This window comes from Egretta garzetta, unplaced genomic scaffold (assembly GCF_000687185.1).
Source record: "Egretta garzetta isolate BGI_Z169 unplaced genomic scaffold, ASM68718v1 scaffold59, whole genome shotgun sequence".
Taxonomy (NCBI): domain Eukaryota; kingdom Metazoa; phylum Chordata; class Aves; order Pelecaniformes; family Ardeidae; genus Egretta; species Egretta garzetta.
This window is the reverse complement of record NW_009267230.1, coordinates 866,390-886,066: the sequence shown is the minus strand read 5'-3', so window position 1 is coordinate 886,066 and position 19,677 is coordinate 866,390. Positions and strand designations below refer to the sequence as shown.

At 53.5% G+C, this 19,677-nt stretch overlaps 1 protein-coding gene across 2 annotated transcripts in view; it reads right to left on the bottom strand.

Annotated features, from left to right (window-relative positions):
* Positions 1 to 19,677, bottom strand: part of CNTFR (ciliary neurotrophic factor receptor) — a 215,629-nt gene that overhangs the window by 149,251 nt on the left and 46,701 nt on the right. Inside the window, exon 4 of one of the 2 annotated variants that reach the window (XM_035902723.1) lies at positions 18,861 to 18,927. The gene's annotated coding sequence lies outside the window, so the exon portion shown is untranslated. Of the gene's footprint in view, positions 1 to 18,860; positions 18,960 to 19,677 lie in introns of those variants that run through there. The other variant, XM_009647268.2, reaches the window with a different exon arrangement.

The window sequence follows — 19,677 nt, the reverse complement described above, 5'->3', positions numbered from 1 at the left end:
GCAGGCAAAAAGGCCAACCAAAAAAGCCACACTCTTAGGACAGGCTTCAGGAGACGGCTCTGACAACTGGTATTTTATATCAGAGCCGGGGACTGCCTCGTACCAGATTGGCCCTGGATAGCCCTGCCCTGGTGCCACATCCTCTTCATCACACCAGTCTGAAGCTATGGCAGCCCCCAAAGCAATCGAGAGCGACGGTCACCCCTCGCTGACCACCATAGCCTCAGCTTGTCCTTACTTCACCTTGCATTCGTGACGGAGTCTCCGTGTTTGTCTTCTTGCTCTGAACTGTATAAAAGAAGTTTACAGGAAAAGATAAATACATGACAGCCACTACCCTGAGTGGCCACAGTTCAAGTGATACCAAATGCACGTATTTTCCTGAGAAGGGCAAGACGAGTCAAAACAGCAGAAAAGGGTAAGTCAGAGCACGCAGAAGAGAAATGGGCAGGCAAAAAGGCCAACCAAAAAAGCCACACTCTTAGGACAGGCTTCAGGAGACGGCTCTGACAACTGGTATTTTATATCAGAGCCGGGGACTGCCTCGTACCAGATTGGCCCTGGATAGCCCTGCCCTGGTGCCACATCCTCTTCATCACACCAGTCTGAAGCTATGGCAGCCCCCAAAGCGATCCTCTGGGAGCCTCCCAGATTTGTCCTGGGCTGCAAAGATCCCCACACTGCTGTCTGTGGGACCACCCCATCCAGCTTTATCACTTCCAAGGAGGCGACCTGCCAGCTTGGCACTGGCAGAATCACCTAAATCTGGTTTCTACGCCAAACAAGCACCAAAACCCAGCCTTTACCATAGCAGAGCAGAGGGTTAAAGTCCCAATTACAGAATTGGAAACACAGTTACCCAAGAGAAAAATAAACCAATTAAAAAAAAAGCCAAAAACACAATTCCAGATTATATTTAACACTCAAATTCCTCCTTAATTGCTCCAGTGTCTCAGCCAGCTTGCAGGGGAGGAGTGGGGACTGGCAAATTAGCTCCCCCCAGGGCTGCTTCCCCCTGGGGATCTTTCCCAATTTACATTCCCATTGTGTTCTTTAATTAGTACATTCCTACAGCTTTTCTGAGAGTCCCAACACTTCCAGGGCTGTGACAATACTTTATAAATAATAAGTCAGAGGGAATATTCACTGTACCCTGCTTCACTCCTCCCAGTGTCCCGGTTGGTGGCTGGCAGCTTTTGCAGAGACCACACACGGTCTAGAGCAGCCCACCACTGCCACCCCCAGAGGTGGCCTCTTTGGTGGGGACCTCAACAACCTCCTTTCTGCTTCTTCTTTCCACCTTGCAAGCCTCTTATTTGGGGTCCCGCTTCCCAGATGGGCTTCTCCCAAGCGAAGTGTTTGGACTTCACAGCATCCCCATAAAGTGATGCCCACACTGGTGAGCAGGGCTGGGAGGACACCTTGAGTGGACACCCTGCAGCCCGTTGGCTGGGCAGGACACTGCCCACAGGCACTGCTGGCTCAGTCAGGTTTTGTGAGTGGGACTCTACCCAGACCCATCCCAAACCCAGCATCATTAAGCAACACGCATGAGTACACGGCATGCTGCTCCTCCACACCAGGACCTGGGCAATACCCTCCAGCCTACAATTTCTGACACCCTAGGGATGCACAAACTACTTCCTTGGGGACAAAGGCAGAAAATTTATTTAGCCTGCAGCAAATCAGCCAGCCCTTGCCAGAAATGGGGTCCAGGCAGAGCCCAGGACCCCTCACACCCAAAGCAGTGGGAAAGCCTCCAGCACCTTTGGCTGCACAAGGGTTTCACCCAAATAACCCTAAAAACCAAATAGGAAAAAAGCCCGAAGTAAAGGAAAGACAACCCAGCGCAGCCGTGCATCAGAAGTTCCAACCCAACATTTTCCCAAGCCTCATTAAGGATGATTTATGAAGGCTGACACCATTGTTAACCTCTGACCATGTCCCCACTGCCTGCAGGGCATTTTGCAGCCTGCCCAGGACCATCCAGCAGTAAGGCAGGGAGACGATTGAGTTTTTATCTCCCCTGTCAGCACAACTAGGTGCTTTGAAGGAGACCCATCGGATCACCCCACCTGCAGCAAGTGGCCACTTCGCCCGCCCTCGCTCCCGGATGAGCCCTGCTCGCAGCAGTGCCGCTCGCACCGTGTGCTCGCACACACGCACGGCACAGCTTGGCACAGGCGGTAGGCACTCACAACCCGCCATTTGCAACCCCATCTGGTTCTGACATGTCCATTATTCAAAGGCATTTGGCAAAGACCGTGGGCAACTCATTTGCAGAGTCCGGGTCAGTTCACAAGCTCATGAATTCCCAAACTATTCGCTGGCCATACCGGTAGCCAAGCTGTGAATAGGTTTTTGGCAGATTTGAAAGGAGCTAGTGTCTTCTGAAAACACCTGCCGTCGGAGGCTGCAAAAGCCCACATATTTCCTTTCCTGTTTAAGATGCACATCTAGCCCTCCTAGAGGTGGGAACAAGACGAAAACTTAACTTGTCTGCAATGAGGGATACTAAGAGCATTCCCTGCCTTTTAGCAATCTCATGGGAGATGAAATGACATCAGGTCCCCTGAGTCCCCTCACTCTTCCCTGCCCACTCAGGGCTGGAGATGGGCACAGCAGAAGCAGCTCCTGGTCTGGGACCAACCCCACTCCCTCTGCCCAGCTCCTCTCATCTCACTGACGATGAGAGGGGGTTGAAGGATGCAACCAGCTGCCTCCACTTCCAGCAGAGCCCCAGCCCCTGGGAGCGCAGGCAGTGGCAGCCTCGGGAGTGTGTTCCTGGCCCTGCAGATTTCCCATGGAAGTAACACACCAGCCAGAGCCCCACGGGAGACCCGGAAAAAACCCACACTCAGCACCTTTATCTCCAGCCAAATCGTATCACACTCTCCTCTCCCTCAGCCCACCAGAGCTGCAGCGTGTTGCAAAGCGCAGGCTATTGGGGTTCGCCATCTTGCACGTGCAAAGGTGCAGCAAGTTCCTCCCTCCTGCCCCGTGGCCGAGGCTCTGCTCTCCTCCTCCCCAGCTGCCTCACCCAATGCAAAACCCCGCTGAGGTTTGCTCAACCAGTGGGCAACCCCCCCCCGCCGCAACAGCAGCCCACGGGGCTCTCTGAGATCAGGCGGCACCGCACACCCGCTCAGAGGAGGAGCGGGAGGCACAAGCGGGGGAATACGAGATGGGGTTTGCTCGGAGACAGCTCTGTGCTTTTGGCAGGACTCGAGAGCATTTGTTTTGAAGCTGTGTTTACATGCCTTTGATCAGACGTGTTTAACTTTTCTGGTGCGTGACAGCAGCAAAACAAGTTTGATACAAGGATAATGAAACACATTGTGCGCCTGTACGTGTAAACGGCTGTAACGAGGCTGTGCACATCAGTAACTCAAACTGGGGGTGATGGAGGGGGGGCGCGAAGACAGGGAGATGCATCACAATGATGCCAACAAGTTAAATATGTAAAAAAAAAAAAAAGCACTAACCCAGCAACAACAGCTCAATCTCAGCTGCTGGAGTTGGCCAAGTGGAGTCTGCCCTGGTCCCAGTGCAGAAGCAAAGCTCCCTCCAGCATTGCAGGGAGTTTTTCCTTAGCAGCTAAACAGGGCAGGAGCACTGCGGCTCGGGAGGATTCAGGGCTTGCTCACAGCAGCACTTCAAGGCACCGGTGTGCAGCAGCCCATGCCTTTTCCAGCCTCTGGGGTCCAGCAGCAGCTCTCAAAGTCAGAGCCATTTTTTGAGAAATGCTGGCACAAGACCTGAGAGCAAAAAAGAAAGGCAGCTTTCAGAGATACTCCTAAAATAGCCGCTCTCCAAAATGCTACGGCACACCTGGCACAATCACCAAGGACGTACTTGCATATGTTTAGACCAACTGGACCACTAAACACCCTGCCGTCATTTCAAGCCTCGCAAGGCAATAAAAGCTCTCTCCCAGCACGCCAGGGAAACGCAGAGCACCGCCGGCATCCTTTCAGCACAGGAGGACGACGCGGGAGCCGTGTCCACGGCCGTAAGCTGGGAAACATTTCCAGGCGCTGCAATGCAAACAGCTGCGCGTTGGAACTGCTAACGCAGCCCCTGGCATGGGGCAAAGCCTTGGCACAGCCCGCGGGCGGCTCCCACCGAGCAGTTTGGATGCAATAATCCTATTTTGGAGGTTAAAGGAGACGTGGAGGAGTGTGGATGCTCCAGCCTCTGCTAGAGAGCAAACCCAAGCATGTTTAATTTACTAGTGCAAATGCCAGCAGAGAGACTTTATAATACAGTCCCATGCTGACCATGCTTCAAGATGAGAGATGCCACCATCTCGCCGTGCTTAGCACAGCAAATGAGTGGAGCACGTTTGCACAAGAGGTTTCCTAATGGCATGCCACCTCACTACGCAACCTGTCAAGCCCGACGCAGGCTTAAGCAGTGGATCTTAGTTGGCAATAGAGGGGGAAGTGAATACTCAGCTGTGATAAATATTTAACGTGCTTTTAGTCCTGAAGAAGTGTAGCACTGAGGCCATCATCCTGTAAGTGAAAACCAAGGCTGATTAATGGGGGAAGGTACTCCCATTTATGGGAGGTTAGGATCAATCCCAATTCTCAGCTATTTGTTGAATCTTTAATGCTCTTTTTCAAGAGCAGAGTTCCTTGGTGAAGGGCAGCATCCTAATAAGGCTGCTTTAACGGCACGGATGTTAAGGGGGTATAAATAAAAGCCCCCTGTGAAAAATAAACAATGAGATGAAAAAGGAAGGTTTCATGTGGTCACTGCATTTGGCTGGCTTGGACAAAAACAGTTTTGAGGTCTTCTCTCTTCCTTGGAGGATGGGTTTACTCCTTCCAGAGCTTGTCCTGTCATCTCAGTGCTGAGCCCAAGGTTAGCCCCCAGACCCTCCTCTCTGCCAGGCCAAAGACAAGCTGCTGTTCTGGGGAGGAGGGAGCGCTGCTGCCAGCCCAACAGCCCGTGTTTGATCTTTCCACATCCATCACTCCATGCTAGAAAGGCCTCCACCTTCTCCCACACCTCAGCCCTCTTCTCAGACCCATGGTTTCACCAACTCATGCTCTACCTCCTCCCTCTCCGAGCAAGGTGGCCCCATATCACCTTCCATCTCACCAGCCAAGACCAACCTCCTGCCTCTGCAGCTTTACCAGCATCAAACACACCCCCTCTCGTTCTCTGAAACGACTCCTGTCACCTCTCCTCTCCCCAGGGCACCCAGGGTGAACAGACAGCTTGCATTTGCAAGGCATTTCCCAGTGGTGCATCAAGGAGAGCACCCCCTTTTTTCCTTTTTGGGTCGCCCATTGCATCATCCTCCTGCGTCCCCCTCCTCCCACGCTCGCTTCCTCTAAGAAATTCCCTTTTGCTTTCCTCTGCCTCGCCACCAAGCAGAAACCACCCTTGCTGCCTGCAAACAAAACTCTCCTCACACATCTCTGCTCGCTGGCCATCCCTCTCTGGCCGGCAAGCAGCACAGAAACACGACAGCAGACACGAGCCTTGTAACGAAGATAAAAAGCCACGTATTCTGGCTGCCCCTCTCCATCTGCCCACGCCTTTCTGGTTGCATTACGCCTTATGTAGCTTCTTGTCTGAATCTAAACATCAGCTCCTTCCCAGCTGTGTTGTTCCTGTCACCCGCACCCTCCACCGGGGACAAAGAGGCCAATGGAGGCACAAAAGGGAAGGGACAAGAAGTGAGCCAAGAAAGGTGGCAGCAAGAGGCAGCGAGGGAGTGCACTCGCAGCAGGGGAGATCAAAGATGCCGGAGCCAAGCCCACGTTCCCACGCAGGAGCCGGGGCTGGTGCACCCTTTCTGAGCCACTCTGGCTCCATCAAACCATCAGCTGCAAGACAGTTGGTTGTCTGAGCTGAGCAAGGACGCTGGCTTCTCCCTGGGGTGATGACAACTGGGATGAGAAGGCAATGCCACCCCTAGCCAGGAGCCTAGAGTCACCCTGGCCCCCAAAGCTCTTCCTCCCCCTCCATCCTGCTAAAGGACCAACCTTCAAAATCCTTCCTCTCCAACCATCTCCTGAGATAGTCCATAGAGGCCCCCCAGAAAATGAGACTGACCCAAAAGCAGGCAGCACAGCAGGATAAGCTTCCTCCAGGGCTGCACGTGCACAGGCTAGAAGAGGGGGGCACCGGGCTGCACTCTCCCGCTGCTGTGCACACACACACACCTGCATCTCCCTTCCTCCTCCCACCCCCCAGGCTGGACCACTCCTCACTGACCAGGCACCAGCATCAGTCGGCATCTCTCCCCTGGCAAGCCACCTCCAACACAATTGTCTTTCCTCGTCTACCACTGTAAAAAGGGATTAGGAGCAAAGATAGCAGGCTAAGCCTTCGCTGCAGATTAACCTGCGCATTGTCCTCAGTGGCAACACAAGTGCCAGACATCTGTCCTCGCCCTGTGACAGGCCTCAAACATGCTTCCTCGTAAGGCTTTCAGAGAGATGCTATGGGACATGCTCCTCTGCTCAGCCTTAAGCAAGCTGTCCCGGGCCCTCCTTGAGCTCCCAGCAAAATAGCAAGGAAGCAGAAGTATTCTGCTGTGTCCCTACAAGCTGGCAGAGGCAGCAGCTGCTGCGCAACCTGCTGGCGTTAGGGGAAAGATCAGCACTGGAGAACCAGCCGCATCCTGAGGGGGACAGCATTACACCCGGTGCCCCCACAGGACCTTGCACACCCACTGCTAAGCAGCACAGACGGATTCACCGCACGGCGATGCCAAGCAGAGGAAGGATGCTCCCAGAGCCCAGAGAAGGCACAACCAAGCCCTAGTCTGCAGCCAAGCTGCCCAGGTGCTCTGGCTTCTCGCCCCGAACCAGGAGACCCTTTGGCAGAGCCACACACTTGGGAAGACGAAGGCTGTGCAAGAGACAGGGCTGCTTTTGTTTACAGGCCGCTGGCAATGGCGCTGCGCACCCCACATCCTCCCCCAGCCAGGAGTGAGCTCCAAGAAAGGAAATTACACGAGCCAGAAGGTTTGATGGAATGAGCCCATTGGGCGGCTTGAAGATAGCTATTAATGGAGAGCTTTCTCTAATTGCTTTTGTATAATCTGGGGCTGCTAGGCGGAACTGGGTAATAAATGAAATCCAATTACATTTTCTCTCAGTATTTATTTTATTAAGTAGAATTCATCAGCTGATGAAGGGCCCCTCGAGGTAATGGCTCATGACCTAGTGGAAGGCACTTTTTTTATTATTATTTTCCCCACTCGGGGAAGCAGATAATTCAGTTCCCCAGTAAACGCAGACTGCTCCCCCTGCATGGTGGCAAGAGTGACAGGGCAGAGGGCGTCCCGCGGGGTGCCTAGCACCCATGTTGTCCTTCCAAGTGGCATCCCTGCTCTGGATGGCAGGATCCCTGCTGGAGCCCTAATGAGCACAACAGGTGACTGAACCTCAGCTTCAGAGCGCCAGCCAAAATGGAGATGGATCTACAGCGTGCAGCCTGGTGTGCTCCAGAGGGATGCAGCAGGGATTAGTCCCACTGGGGATGCAGCAAGAATCAGTCTCAGTCCATGCTTGCTCCCCTGGAAGCTGCAGATTTTGGTGCCAGCACTGCTTCGCTGGGATCGTGGGGCTCACAGACTTTGGCCTCAGTACAGGACTATGACTGAAGGAGCTGTGAACACCAGCAGCTCGTATCTATCACGCCCAACCCTGTGCTCCAGCACATCCATAAGGTCCAGCCTCATATCACTCTGCAACACAGCACCTCGACCACCACTTGCTGGCGGTTTGAGACCCAGTTGCTGGTGGTATAGACCCAGTTGCTTCCACAAATGCTGCCCAGTGAGGCCACCAAACCCACTGGTCTTGCACAGAGGTGCCCAGCCAAGCCTCATGCCACTATTCACACGGTGGTGCCAGCAGCCAAGGCATGACAGGGATGTCTGGTGCTGGCACCGCTGCAAGGGACTTGGCTGCCAAGCATGATTGCTGGAAGTCGTGGCACACTGCTGGAGCACAGATTCCAAGCCCTGGCACACAGTCCCTTCTTTGGGGTGCAGAGGCAGCAAAACCCAGCCTGGGTTGGGAGGGGTTGCTTCGAGTGCATCCATCTGAGCTCCAGTCAGCATCCCTATGGAGCAGGGGTGACCATCACAGAGCAAACCCCTTCCTCCTCCTCCTCCCTCCACAACCAAAAGGCAGCAAAGGGGCTGGGGTTTGCTAGGCAATTGCGGCATCCAGCACAGGATCGCTGCCTGTTTGCTGGAGCCCACAGTGAAGGCTTCTCCAGCGCAAGCAGACAGGATACCTTGGGGATCTCGCATTCTGCTGCTGGGCTATTCACCACCCTTCTTCCCATCCAGATATTGACTGACGTTCACCCCTCTCTCCCAAACCCAGCGCCGACAGCCGCGGCTCACCCAGCTTTCACTGCCGTCTTGTCATACAAGCAATTTATCACCCGCCAGTGAGTGCTCGTTACAGACAACAGACTCCAGTGTCCATTAATTAATGGGAAATACTTAGAGAGGCATATACACATGCACAAATCTGTCTGAGAGGTTTCGTACGGCACCTACCACGTATGGCGTATCCACGCCCTGCAACAGCAAGCACAGGCTCCGGGAGCCAAGGCAGAAGTAGGAAGCAGCAGCCAGGCTCAAAACAAAGAAGAATCAACACTATGGGGGAAAAAAACCAGCCTTGGAGGTGATAGAGTAGCATGGCTTTGTTCCTGAATTAATAAGAAGCTACTCAGTTTAAGGGATCAAAAAAAGGATGACTACTCAAGAACAGGGGGGCAAGCAAGCCATGTCCCAGCTGCTGAGGCTTTGGGGTGAAGGTTACTCCACAGGACACCTCCAAAAGGCTTGCACACTCTTTTGCTGCAGAAACAGTCAATCCTTCACCTAACCTTGCATGGGGGACGAGCTGCTGTTGGCTGCGATGCCTTCCCCAAGCCTTCCACAGGTCTGTTGAGGCAGGATAAGCCCAGTCCCCCAGCATGGGAGCAAACCCAGGGGTGCAAGAGCTGCCCCTCCGCAGCCTTACACGTCCCGGCACCCAGCTTAGCAGCAGCGAGCAGATGCCCGCCAGCAGCTGAACCCTCACGCCGCTGGGTGAACTAAAAATAAATGAAGCGCGGCTTCGCTGCAAGTCAGCGCCAGGTTTAAGAAGTGCCACGTTTCGCTGCTTCGCTGCAGAAGCCAGGCACAGAGGGCAAGGAAAAAGAGTTTCAGAGGGATCTTCTGAAACTCAGCTGGCTTTTTGATTCAGGAAGAAAACCTAGAACCGGTTTGAAAGGAGATCTAAACATCATGTCAAAACCCAGCGCTTGATCTTTTTCACAAGTGGGCTTTCACTTTCTTCTGCTGAGGCTATTTGCCAAGCACAACAAAGAAACACGAGCTATTCCCACTGATCCAAAACTATTTTTCACCAAATAAGCCATTCATTTGAAATCCTTTTGCCCAGCTCTGCTGTAGGAGAAGCTATCTGCTCAGGGCAGCCCAGGATTTATGCTCAAATGAGCATTTGTGACTAACAGACAGACTAGATTCATAGTGAAATGCATCATCAATAAATCAGTCAATCACTTCTCCTGCCCTCAGCGCAGGGCTGAAGTCTCGAGTAACTACTCAGCACTTTGTCAACCTTTACTCCAGCAGAGTCTGGGTAAGAGACCTCAGGATTTAGCCTATTGATTGCTTACTATTGTTTGTGATGCCCTGCGTGCGTTAGACATGCTCCCTTCAAGCAAGATTAAATACCTGGCTTATGGCATTCGGATTCCAGCAAAATTATCTTTTACAAGCATGGGAACAGACAAGTCAAACTGCCTTGTGCAATAGCCCATCGTGGTGTATGGGTGACCTGAACCCCCTCCATCTTGCTGCCAGGGAGGGCAGCACATGGCAGTGCTGGCTCTCCCTTGGGCTGGTGCAGTGAGTCCCATGGCTGTAGCATATTTCTGCTAGTTACATGCAATTTTGGCTGTGGCTGAGCCTCTGTGGCTCTCAGCTCCTCCAGTAGCATTTTGATGCAAGAACAATAGAGTGACAGCTCCCCGGCAGCTTTGAGTAGCATCCCCAGCTCAAAGGCAGCCTTAATACCTCCGCCAATCTCGAGCCTTTCAGTTTTTACATTCGTTTGAAGTTAAGCTGATCTAACTTGGGTGAGTGGGCGCAGACAGAGTCGCTCAACCAAAGCCAAAGCATGTCGCAGCAGGGCTGCCACAGACACTCAGCAGCAAAGCAGACACCCCTCTGCCCATGGACTGGTGCTTATCTCCCATCCACCACCACGCATATTGAATGCATTAATATAGATGAACGTAAGTGACCATCCTGTCCCCCCAAAGGGCAAGCCTGGGACATTCTCTCCCCACGCCGCGCAACCAAGGAAATAGAGCAACCATGTGCAAGGCAGAACACCTCTTATTAACCCTGTGAATGCTGCCTGTCCCCCCAACACCTCCCTCCCTCTACTAAAAATTGATGCCACTAGCCTTCAGCCTCCAGATCCAAGCCTGATGTCCACACAAAACCAGGAGATGACCCAGCTGTCCCTGCCGCACATTGGCAGAGCAGTGAAAACCAAGCCGAGAAAACAACACTGAAAATAACTTTCTCGCGGGAGTCCTGGTGCTCCAGGGATTTGCCCAGAGCAGCCCAAGCTCCAGCACCATGGGTGCCGTGGTTGGGATGACAGCAAGACCTCAGCCAGCCCAAGAGGAGACTCTGCTGCTTCCCACCTCCAGGGAGCTGGATCTGCCTGCTCTGTATGGTACAGGTGGCTTTTACTGTGTTTTACTGATTGCTGGTGCAGAGGCAAGCACAGGGACACCACCACCTCCCCAAGCACCCCTACCATGGGCTGAACGTCGCTAGGGATGAAGGGTGCTTAGAAGGAAGATAAAGTCTCACTTTCTAAGGATGCTTCTCCCTGCTGACACCACCCAGCATACAAGGAAAAACCTTCAATTCCACCAGCAAAAACCAGCTTGGGGGGGAGGGAGGGGAAGAAAAAAAAAGAAAAACGTAGGTATTTACAGCATCCAAAGTCAGACCACCGACCGCTCTCCTGATCCCGTGGCATGCCCATGCACCAGAGATGGCACACTGATTCTCAGGCTTCACCCACGCATCCCGCTGCAAGGCAAGCTGATTTCTGACGCTCGTCCCGCCTCCCGCCTTGTTTTATTTCTGCCTGGTGCCCAACCTCCCCCTCTCCTCTGGGTACTTTTCCTGCTGCCGTTTGTTCCTGTCCTTTACAGCTCTGCCTGCTGTCACTCGTGTAACCTTGCCTGTTTGGTAATTTGTGGCAATAAAGTGTCACTGTGGGGAAAAAATACAGCTTCGCAGCGGCATATAAATCTCTGATCCATAAATTGTGCTGGCCCCCACGTGCATGCCCCTCCTTTTTGATGTAAAGTGCAACAATTTAGGGCAAAGAAAAAAGAGCCGGTAATATGTGATCTTACTGAAGGGCACCACTGAGCTGTCCTCGTTAGGGGCTGTAACGAATGTTGAGGGGCTGGTGTGTGCTGTAAATTGCCCTGGAGACACGAGGCCTCAGCGGAGGCTTCCTAGAGCTATCCAGAGCTTAAAAAAGTCATCGTAAAGGGAAAACCAATACAATAGACATTGCTAAGGGGTGCCACCAGCGCTGCACTCTCCCTCCACTACGAACAGCCTCGCTGGTGCTGAGCAAACACGACCCTGGGAGCACCACGGCCGTGGAAGGGATCTGGGTCTGTGCCGCTGAGCCCCTCACTCCTCTTCCCACCCAGATCTGGGATCCTGCCCATTTCCATCATTACTGAACAGCTCCTCCAGTGCGTCCCCACCAGCACCCACTCCCCTGGGGCATCAAGGGGACCATGAGGAGGCGGGTCTGCACTTACCCCCCCTCCATCTGATGCAGTGGGTCCCTGCTTTACACAGCCATACGCTCACCTCTGGGCTGACAAGGATTCCCCATGGCTCAGAGCCAGGATTCAGTGGGGCCAACTCCCACCCCAGTCAAACGCACCCCACATTTGTGGCCCCACAATCCCCAGGTCTACTGGGCAGACCATCAAGGCATCCACCACCACCATGGTCCTCCAGGAGCTGCGAGACCCCCAGCAACCGTGACACCGTCTGTAATGGTTGCACACAGACTAAAGTCCGTCTCTGCTGATGGTTGCTTCTTTTAATTGGAAAACACCGCTTGCCTCCAGCAGAGCCCTCATTTGCCGAATGATCACCTCAGTCAGGCTGCAGCTCAGCATCCTGGGCCAGCTGTAAAAAGTCACCTCCAGCACTACTGCTGCCTCCCTCCCAGGCCACAGCTCCCGTGCCAGACCCAGCAGACAGTCCCTCTCCCACACCCACGGTCCTTGGCGCACTGGGGTCTCATCCACCTCCCGTCATACGGAACAGCAGGAAGCCTTGCATTAAAGCCTCCTCCTGACACTAACATCTTTTTTGACATCTATGGCCCACCTGAGCAGCTAAGTAACACTCCTGTGAATATAAACAAGCGGGGGAAAGTGCATTCGCTAGACAGATAGCTTGGGGAAGTGTCATCACCCGTTGAAAGCCCATATGTGGTTTTGTAACAAAGGTATTTGCTTCCTGTCTTGCCCACTCGTCAGAGGAATATATGAGCGAAGCTAAGCAGCACCCTGGAGACAGACTAAAACCAAGCGCAGAGCAAGGGATGCTTGGAGCGCTCTGCAGGAGCCGTGTGGACGAACACATTATGAACACCATGGGGGGAAGAAATCTCCTCTCTCCCAGGCTTGGGAATGGCACGCAGCCAGAAGCCATCATGCAACTATTCTCCACCTGATTGAGCAGACATGCCTAAAAAACCAAAAAGAATCAGGTCTTGGTCCCCAAACCTGCCCCACAGACAACTCCTTTCCTCCTGCAGCCACAATCCATCAAAGCCTGGGGGGGGGAAAAAAAAAAGCACTTACTGTGAAATCTCCAGCCCATTTCCATGATGGGGTGCAGGGCTTGGGCATAGGGACAGCCACCCCGTGCCAGCATGGGTCCTGCAGGCAGCGAGTCCCGCACGAGCCAGCTGCCTGCCCTGGCCACAAAGGGGGCCAACAATGGCACAGATAGAGGTCAGGCAGCGCTCAGACCTCATCAAGACATTGCTCCTAGTTTTGGGAGCCCCAAGACAAGACATGTGTTGATCACCTGGAGCAAATTCAGCAGGGCCACTGAGATGGCCAGGGGAGCTGTTGAGAAGACCGAGCCAGGCTCTTTGCAGCAACACACAGCAAGAGGATGAAAGACAGTGGGCAGTAGCTGAACCAAAAGGTTCCCGCTGGATGCAAGGAGAAACTCTTCCTCCCTCGAGAGCCCACCAGCACCGCAACAGTGGCCCAAACAGCCTTTTTCGATACGCAGGGGCTTACAGAAGCAGGCTGGATAAAGCCCTGAGCAGCCACATCCAATCTCTGTCTCCTGCTTGGTGCAGAGTCTCTGCTGGACTTGAGACCTCCAAGGTGCCTTCCAAACTGGATGGTTTTGCACACTTATTGTGAAAAACTATGGCTGCAATGTCACATCAGGCCACCATGTCCTAGGATCAAAACTGAGAGAAAACCAACACAGCACCTTTAACAACAACACTCGAAGCTAGGCAGAATGAAACCTTTGTCGTTCTCCCATTCCCAGTTTCATGGCTATTGTGACAGAACAATGTATGGAAGAAAATGAAGAGCAACTCTACCATATGAGCACAGGCACTCTGTCACGCCAGGAGCTGAATCTGGAGTTGGTGATCCATTTCAGCCCACCCTTTCCACCATCTCCTCAGAAACCGTACACTCACTGAAGATGCATGTGCACATACACTGCAAGACCTGTGCTAACTTGGCCTGAGGAACCACTCCAAACATGCAGTTTGCATAGCTGGAACTGATTCAAGTGCCCTTGATAGCATTTGATAAAGGAGGAAAACACATGAGATGCAACCTGGCAGTGGCCACACGTTGCTGCTTGGGAGGTTTAGGATGAACAGAACAAAAACCTCTTTGCTGGGAGGGTGGCACAGCTGAGGGCTGGGTACCCCAGGAGATGGGGGATGTCTGGGCTTCAGCTGTGAACACTCAGCTAAACAGCCACACTGATCTGATGTAGCGTTGGTGATAGTTCTCCTCTGGAGACCTCTGAGGTCCCTATGGGTCTACGAAGATGCAAGAACAAGGTGAGAAATGGCTGGTCAGACCTTATCTTGGTCACCAACTCCATGAGCACATACAAGACCTCTCAGCCGCTTCATTCTTCCCATCCAAAAAGAAGGTCCCTACCTGGAGGAAGGGCAAAGCCCACTTAGAAGCAGTACCACTGTGGGTTGTGCCTGGAGGGGACGCACCTAACCCAGAAGGTAGAACAGATTCCTTCAGACCCAAACACTGCTAAACACTCAAAAACTGCATAACCAAGTGACAGCAGCAGAGCTTTGGCAAGACATCTGTCCATCTATAAATAGAGCTCAACCGTGTGTCCTTATCACAGGGCTTTGAAGCGTTTGGGGAGAGTATTTTTTCCCCCTTCACCGCCAAGTCCTAGGCAGCACAGATAATGGGCTTGAATCGATCCAGTTCAAGTATTACTAAACTTCCTACCACCGTGGCAGCATGCCAGCCTCAAATAGGACAAGAGAACATGTGTCTGTTCAGAGCCAACCACAAGGAGCAGGCAGAAAATTGCTTTAGACTAAAAAAAAAAAACAAACCAAAACAGGTGCTTTTTGCAGATTTGTAGATCAATCTGCAAAGTATTTTAGAGGTTTAAGAAAGTCAATAGATGCAAGATATATCATTGCTGCACGAGAACCTGAGAAGCTGTATTTCTATTTATGCTGCTGCTAGCATGCCAACCACGGGCTCATTGTCCTGCTGCTCCCTGCTGTGGTCCCACAGCACTACTTCTCCACAGGGAAGTCAAGGGAAGGGGCTCCCTCCACTGCTGCAGTTCGCCATCCCACTGGTTTTGCCAGGACAACTTAGCCCTGGGGCTGGCTGGGGTCTGAGATACCCTAAAAGTGTCAGCCCTGCACCTCGTGCCTTGCTTGCAGCAAGAGGACGCACTGCTGGCAGAGGCCAGGCTGACCTCCCACAAACTCATCTCCTCAGGTCTCCATCCACGTGGGCTCACACAAGTCCCTTGGGATGCTCCAGGCAGTGCTGAGACAATCCCTTGGGACTCGTTGTTCAACCTGGTGCTGCTGCAGAACTCCACAGGGCAGCAGCCTGCTCCCTGCAACTGCATACCCAGGGGTGTGATAAGGCAGCCCCCTCCTGCAGACACATCTGCCGTGCACCCACCACACCTCTTGCACCATCGTGGCACCACTTGGAGAGGCCTTGCACAGACCCCCTTGCAAGCCCTCTGCCCCTGCAGCTCCACTGAGGAGGACTGCAAAGCACATTCAGAATTTTCTCCCTTCTAATTACTATTAAGTGAGCCACATGACATGCCTTATCAAACCAGACCTAAATCATGCCTGCCCCTTCCTAGATCCTGTGCAATGCATCAGCCATTAAACATGCAATTAGCCTGCATTTACAAATCCGTAAGAGGCTCTCACCGGCCATCCATCGCTCACAGGCAGGACTGCTTGTGTCCTAATGAGCCACAAGGAAGCCTATCCCACTGGAACCGGCCACATCTATTTTCCAGCCTCCACAAGGCACAAAAAGCATCTCCTGGCTTCCACCCTCTGCCTCAGAGGGTGAAGGATAAGGTGTATCTGGACTAGAAAGAGTTGGCCGCACACCCTTGGTGAACAGGCAAAGCCCAGCGCTGTGGGATGCCCGGCTCCAGCCATCCTTCTGCCCCAGAGCCCAGCGGGGCATGGGAAAACATGACAGGCTGTAACATGGGAAGCAGAAACCAGCCTTCTACCCTCCCTACAAGGCTAAAACTTGCGCAGACACCTGCCACACATCCCACCTGAACGCCACTGATGCTCCCTTTGGGAGCAAACCCAAGCAAGGAAGCCCACAGCCGTGGTGCCCGGCAGGGACCAGCAGATGAGGCACCAAAGCTGGCAGGAGCACCAGCCTGCTGCTGCTTCTCCAGCCCCCTTCCCATCTCTCTGCCAGGCTCAAGCTACTCCAACAGCACATCAACTGGGCTGGGCTTTTATTCCTCCACTGCTGCGTACAAGCAGGCACCAGGGGACGTATCATTCAGCAAAGCCGAGGAAGAAACAAGCAGCGTTAACCGTTAGCATGTGTGTACAGAGACCCCTCATAAACTATTTTTTCCCTTGCTCCCATCTGCTTTGCTCTGGGCCACTAAATCCAATTCAGCAGCGCTCAGAGCTTGTACCAAAGCTGCGACACATTTGTCAGATCCCTGACTAGACCCATGGCTAATTTTACAACGCTAATTTATCTCACCATATTATATCGCTTTCATTTCATCCCCCCGGATCCCATTACTGCCAGTGTACCTTGTAGCCAGCATGTAACAGTAATTGGTATTATTAGTGACGTACCCTCCTCGAGCTGCTCTATTTGCAGAGCTGCAAGGAGTCCCGTGGGTGGGCCAGTCCACACAGAGGATGGGGAAGGAAGGGGTCCTTACCACACACCACTTCATGAATGCCACCACTGGGCAATGCCGAGGGCAGGGTTTTGCTGCTGCAGAGCATCCCCCCACCCCCAGACTCCAGCCCACTCCCCACTGCGGCTCCATCAGTTGCTGCCCACCCTTGTGGTCCCTCAACCTTGAGCTTCTGACTCCAGAGCCCACGTGCAGCCTTGCACACAGGGAGCATTTCTGTCCTTGCCTATGGCTCAGAGGATACAGGACTCTGCTGACCCAGGGTAAAAGGGGCTGCAGAGTGCCCCTGGGACGCACGATGTGGGGGGAGAGGGCAGGGGAGCTGCACAGGGAACATTCACGACACTTCACGCTATTTTGGCCAACAGTTTATCCTTTTCAGTGTAAGCTATTGCTTTTCCAAGATCAATGCAATTAAAGCCATGCAGTTTTAGCTAAGTGGGAGGCTGTGCTAGTCAAACGGTGACAATTCCCACTTAAGATGTCCTTGCCTGGCATTTAGAGACTTGTTAAATTTTAATTCATCATTTTCATTTCCCAAGCACAGCACCAGCACACACCGGCTTCCCCAGAACAACTCTGCAGGGTCCTGCGTCCCCAAATGGGGCAGCCCCATCCACGGTCTCCTTCCCTGCTCCATCAGGGTCCCCATGGCTTGGAGAAGATGACCCCAAACCTCTCAAGCAGCACTGTTACCATAGCTCCATATGAAGCACATAACGCAACAGGTCTCAGAGGTGGGGCAACCCCTTGACCATGGCTGGCGATGGTGGTGGTCTCCTAAGAGAAATGCAGCCCTTTTCAGCAGAGCAAAGCCCAGGGAAGTCCATCACATCCACGATGCCGCAGCCCCCAGTGCAGGAAAGCAGAAAGAACATCCAGAGGGTCTGAGAGCTTTAAGCTGTGCTCATCTGTGAGAGGCGGCACCTCACCTCCCACCACAAAGCTGGGTGACACTTACCTGCTCCAGAGCAGTTCAGCCACCACAGGACCGCTGCTACTCCAGTTAGACTGTGCATCCCAGAGCTACCCTAAGGGCTTTCAAGCAGGAGGGCTCTCTATGGAGAAGCCTCCCATGTGCAGTCCATGTGTACTGGGTCTGCGTGGCAAGGTTTTGGTAGTGGGGGGGCTACAGGGGTGGCTTCTGTGAGAAGCTGACAGAAGCTTCCCCTGTGTCCAATGGAGCCAATGCCAGCCGGCTCCAAGACGGACCCACCACTGGCCATGGCCCAGCCCAGCAGTGATGGTGGTGGCACCTCTGGGATAACAGATCTAAGAAGGGGGGAAAACCTGCACAACTAGAGCTGGAAAGAGGAGTGAGAACGTGTGAGAGGAGCAGCCCTGCAGAACCCCAGGTGGCTGCAGCAGGAGGGCAGGAGGGGCTCCAGGTGCCGGGGCAGAGATTCCCCTGCAGTCCCTGGTGCAGCCCATGGTGGGGGGCCCCACGGTGGAGCAGGGGGTGCCCAAAGGAGGCTGTGCCCCCGTGGGAAGCCCGCGCTGGAGCAGGATCCTGGCAGGACCTGTGGCCCTGTGGGGAGAGGAGCCCAGGCTGGGGCAGGTTCTCTGGCAGAGCTGGTGACTCCACAGGGACCCACACTGGAGCCATCTGCTCCTGAGGGACTGCATCCCATAGGAGGGATGGACCCATGCTGGAGCAGGGGAGGAGTGTGAGGAGTCCTCCCCCAGGGAGGAAGGAGCAGCAGGGACAGCATGTGAAGAACTGACCCCAACCCCCATTCCCTGTCCCCCTGTGCCACTGGAGGGGAGGAGGGAGAGAAAATTGGGAGTGAAGTTGAGCCCGGGAAGAGGGGAGGGGTGGGGGGAAGGTGTTTTAAGATTTGGTTTTATTGCTCATTATCCTACTCTGATTTGATTGGCAATAAATTAAATTAATTTTGTTCCCCAAGTCAAGTCTGCTTTGCCCGCGACAGTAATTGGCGAGTGATCTCTCCCTGTCCTTATCCCGACCCATGGGCCTTTCAGTGTATTTTTCTTTCCCCTGTCCAGGGGAGCGATTGAGTGGCTTTGGTGGGCACCTGGTGTCCAGCCAGCGTCAGCCGACCACACCACGATGTGTGCGTTTTCTGACCTGTTCAACCAAACCTGGCCCTCTGGCACTTAAATAACCCCTGTCGGCATCTGCTCTCTTTGCACAGCAGCCATGGGGCTGCTCACACACCAGAGCCTTTTGCCACGCTTTAATAAACACTGTCCTAGCCAAAAGACACGTGGCCAGCAGCCCCACCACAGCCAGGTGTCCCAGAGCACGCCAACCCAGGACAGACCGGGTGAGCAAGTGTTTTAACTCACCTCTTACCTCTCCAGCAGTCCAGAGTCCTTGGGGTGTCCCCAATTTCTCATCAACGTCTGGGGGATTCTTCTGGCTGCTTGACCGACCCTCGCTGCTCAGATCTGGGATTTTCTTCAACAAAACAGAAGAGACAACCTGTCAGGTTACCAGGTAGAGCTCTGCCATCGTTTCGGATTTAGAAAACAACGGAGGGAGGGGGCATCTGTTTTCCAGCCCTGTCAGCTGGGGGTAACCGGTGTAAACATGAAGCTAGTTCAGATGAAGAGCCCTCCCACATGAGCATCACAGTCCAGCCCCAAAGCACACATTTGCTTAATTATTTCGATTCAGAGACATGAAAGGGAAGAGGGGGAAAAAACCCAATACTGCAGCTTGGGGCAGCTCTGATCTTCTTTAAAGACAGACAGCAACGCTCCCCAGCCAAAACAGCATAGCAGCACTAAAACATCAGCCCAGCACCAAGGTATTTGCCCACGAGGTCTTGCACTGCCTAAGCCCTAATCCTGCAAAGCCTCACACACGTGTTAAACCATGCAGGGAGAGACCAATCTGACTGAACCTGGGAGTGTGAAGAGGAAAGCACGCACGTACGGCTTTGCAGCACAGACACCGAGGACTGGGAACAGGAGAGAGACCTTCTGCGCTACATCTGACGTGCTGCCTAGTGAGATGGAGTCTGAGGCATCACTGTAGCCAGCCGTGCCTTCAGTTATAGCAGCAAATGCACTTTTCGTGTTCGACCAACAAATTATCATTCGAGATCTGTGCTCATTATCTGGCTCTTGTGGTTGAGCTGGTGTTGTCCCGGCCCCCCCCCCCCCGC